The 4234-nt window shown below is 42.0% G+C and overlaps 1 pseudogene; it reads right to left on the reverse strand.

Moving 5' to 3' along the window:
• Positions 1-3074: 3074 nt before the first annotated feature.
• Positions 3075-3627, reverse strand: LOC103259183 (annotated as a pseudogene).
• Between the last annotated feature and the right edge of the window lie 607 nt (positions 3628-4234).

Below are 4234 nucleotides of genomic sequence, written 5' to 3' on the forward strand. Positions count from 1 at the left end.
GGACTGGATTTTTAAAATATGGTATATATACACAATGGAATATTACACAACCATAAAGGACAAAATTATGGCCTTGGAAGCAATTTGGATGGATTTAAAGTCTATCATACCCAGTGATCTATCACAGACAAAGAACTGAGTACCACATGTTCTTATTCGTAAGCAGACCCTGAATATTTACCATAATACTATAAGAAAAGGATTGGCAGTAGAGAGACACTGCCAGAGGAGGGAGGTGGCACATAACACCAATAAGGGTACCTGATCTCAAACCAGGTGAAGTGTGGTCCAAAGGGAGTCCCAAACATTACCTGTAAGATGATCACTTATCTACATAATCCTGAATTGCACCCCACACCTTTTAAATAAATAAATAAATAGATAAATAAATGAATAAAATTGCTGTCTACTCCTCAAGAATCTAGTAGTCTTACATAACTCCAAACCAGGTCCCTAAGTCTTAAAACCTGTAAAGACTCCCCCATGCATGCATTCACATGTGCAAAGCAACAAAAGGATGAAAGTGGTATCCTGGCACATCATTCCTCTGGGCTGTGTCTGCTCAAACCCAGAAAGGTGCTCGTGTTTGGGAGATACAGAGAGATACAGCAGGAGCCTTAGAGACTATGAAGCCCTTCGGCTCATCTCTTCAGAGAATATCGATCTCTGGAGGAGTTAAGTAGCTGGTCAAAGACACATAAAGGTTTAGCGCAGAACAGACTTCTGCCTCTGAGCCTTTGTTCTTTCCACAACTGTTCTCCTCGTGGAAGTCACTGTCTGAAATCTCTGAAAGATGAGGGCAGTTTGTGACTGATGGTCAATGAAGTCCAGACCTGAGACTTTCAAAAGGTGACACTCTCTGTGCCAGTAAGTGGCAGGTGCAAAGGAAGCTGGGAAAAGGGCAGCAAAAGTTCTGCTTTCCACTTTAATTAATTTAGAGAATTTCTCTAAATAGCTTCATTTCCTTACCACCTCAAGGATTTAGCAATATCCACAACCCTCCACTCTCCTATTATTTTTAAGTCCGTCTAAACTTTTACTTCAAGAAAATTGTTTTAAAAGGAAACTTTATGTCCCTATCATAAATGAAAACCAATATAATATGCCTTGCATGGAAAGTAAAATATGAAAATAAGTAACCGTTAAAGTAAAAGGACATTCTTCTGTGCACTACCTAAAATCATCTTGCTTGTCATCAGAGGAGCTCACGAGGGAAACACTGTCCTAAGCCATAAAGACAACTTTGAGTTACAAAGAACTTAATCCAGCATCCATAAGCTTCCCAGGTTTCCCATTAAGAAGTTTCAAGTATAGGAAAGAATTAAAGTCAAGGACAAAAGCAAGTGTTATGATAAATTTTACTTGAACCTACAAAGTGAAGTGGGAACCTGGGAAGATTCTGGAGACAGAGTGACTATATCACCCTGTGATATATACAACAGTGCACAGCCAGGAAAAATGATGAATGCTTTTTTCCAGGAGGTCCTGGATGGGCTAATGTCCTTTGCAAAGCATTACCCAGAAGTCTGAGTTTTAAGTTTTTTATAGGAGACGCCAGATCCCTAATGCAAGGCCAGGTCCTGAGAGTTCTTTACCCATTCAATCTTCATGTGTTAAATGAATGGGAAGAAACAAGTGTAATGAAGTGAGAAAAACATGTTATCAGAGTAACAGCTGGCTCTAGTATTTCTTTGGGCAAGGCAACTGTGTTCATTTGGGAAAATATCTTGGTAAGTGTTTACAGTTGAAGGTGATTGAGGGACTCTGAGTAGGCCCCAAACTGCCAAGTGAGACATACGTTTGGTAATCCAGAGACAGAGAGAATGTTTAGTAGAGCATGGGGAAACCGCTCCCTGGATCCAGTGAGTCGGCTCCACACAATCCAAAGTGACCCAGAGGCTGGTGTGAATTTGTCGCCAGGTACCCGCAGTGCCTCTCAGTCCTCGGGCTCTTCTGGTCACCTCCTGGAATGGGGGAAAGCAAAGAGATTTCAGCGCATCTGTTTCCACCTGCCAAGTGACTACCTAGAGCTCCCTATTGGAATGATTTTGACATTTCCTCCATGCACAGTAGAGAGCTGATGTCTACCATTGTGCACAGAAGACAGCTGGCAACTGTGTCACTTTCTTGTCACCCACATTCCAGTGAATTCATGCTCTATATTTTTTATCAGAACTTTGTTTATATCTGTACCTACCTCACCTTCCTCATCTATAAAATAGGAGTGATAATAATTTACTTACAAGGCTGTTGTGAAGATTAAATGCGTTTACTGTAAGAAAAAGAGTTTGGTATGAGTCTGAATGGTAGCTAAAGTTGATATTATCAGCTTTCCTATTATCCTATCTCTTCCCATATTAGACAGGAAATGTAGATTATTTAATAAGAACTTCCTTAATTTAGTTCCCCTCATTCCTCAAGCATCATATCTTCTTCTGTCTTTATTTGTGGCCCTGTGTCTCAAAAAAAGTGTCCTTCCGCGACCAAGGCTAATGTTTTCATCTACTCTCTGATGGTTTCTCTTCCTCCTCCAGCGCCTCTTCTCTCTCTTTCCATCATCATCATCATCATCATATCTATATTCCTTCATTTTCTTTCCTTCAGGATATCACCCCCATCAATTTCCTCTTCTCCTCTCCCCTCCTCCCCCCGCCCCGGGATCTTTGACTAACTCTCTGGCTGTCCCTTCCCATCCCCATAAACACACTCAATTGTATCCCAAGCCTAGGGGGAAGATCACTGCCTTTAATAGTCTCTCTTCCCTCTTCCCGTAGCTCCTGCTTTATTTCTCTTCCTCTCTTCGCTAACAACATGCTTTTTATTCTGTTTTTTTTATTAACTTTGATTCAAATTTTATTCCCAGGCTTCTTCAGCTTCATTAGCTGCAAAGAATGAGTTGTGTAAAAACAAAAACTGAAAAGAGCTGCAGTGTCCAAGGGGCTCGGGCTTGAAAATATTAGAGATCTAGATTTTATCAATCCATAAACACAACAAATTTTAAAAGCAGTCATCATATAAAATGGCAGCTCCCAGTAACTTCTGCAAGTTTTATCTTCTTCAGAAGTTGACTCACTTCAATTTACCTCGTTCTTGGGAGCATCACCAAAATTCCCCCACAAGATCTGGAACTTCATCATCCTCATCCTCTCCAGTAGCAAGTGCTGCTTTTCCATCCACAGATTGTTTGGGCAGAGTCTCAGCCAGTCTCCCTAAACTAGTCAGACTGTCTCCACCAAGCTGGTTTAAGATGCTGGGTGGCATTTCTGTCAGTTGCTTTGTCTCAGCATGGCCTGTGATGGTGAAAGTGCTACCAGAGTCCTGAACTTTAAGGATGTTAAAGTGGAAAATTGTTCCTTGGTTTGTAAACATGTTCACCTCTTCAATACCAGAGATATCATTTACCCCTAACTTCTTTAAGGAGAACTGGAATTTTATCATCCCCTGTGGCTGTTCTATAAACCACCTTCTTCTTTCTGCAGCAGTTCCTTTCCCACCAATGCACACTTGGGCCTGCAGTTTGGTGAGTTTTTCCTGGTTCGTGATAGTTTATTTTATCTCGCCGGAGCAGAAAAGAAGCCACAAGGGACTAGGGTTGGCGCTCAGGGGGTCTCGGCTGGACCAGCCCATACTAGACACAAACACGTGAGAACACAAGATGGCAACTAGAGGGATGCTGGAAGTGACGCAAGGTCACTTCTCCCAAAACTCCCCTACCAAAATTCTTAAAAGAGTAATGTGCACATACTAATACCATAAGCTCATCTCTCCTCCACTTCTCAACTCTGTGCAGTCTGGATTCAGCCCTGACATTTACTGATTGTCATATTTCATGGTCACTCATTGCATCTCTCTGCAGCATTTAGTAATAAAATTAGTAACAACAGCTAATAATTACCAAGTGTACACACTATACCAATCACTGTGCTAAGAGCTTCCTATGCAGTTTGGTTGATGCCTCCTAAGCTACAAATCAAGCCCAATCTTTCTTTCCAAGCTCCAGACTAGTAGCAAATTCATCCAGACTGAAACAGAGCTCATTAGCAAAATCTTCTGCCGAAAGTCTCCTGTTTGCCCCTCCAGTGCCACTTGTGACCCTTCCCCAACCTGCTGTCCCCTATTGAGAGCTAACCTGTGTAAGCTCCTTCAGTGGGCTTCCTTGGCTTTGGCTTCCAGCCACGTTTGGGCAATGGCAGGCCCTGGCAGAAAGTTGGAAAGAGAGGAGAGAGAGAGAGAT

Source organism: Carlito syrichta, unplaced genomic scaffold (genome assembly GCF_000164805.1).
Source record: "Carlito syrichta isolate Samal-C Ts95f unplaced genomic scaffold, Tarsius_syrichta-2.0.1 Scaffold302557, whole genome shotgun sequence".
Classification (NCBI taxonomy): domain Eukaryota; kingdom Metazoa; phylum Chordata; class Mammalia; order Primates; family Tarsiidae; genus Carlito; species Carlito syrichta.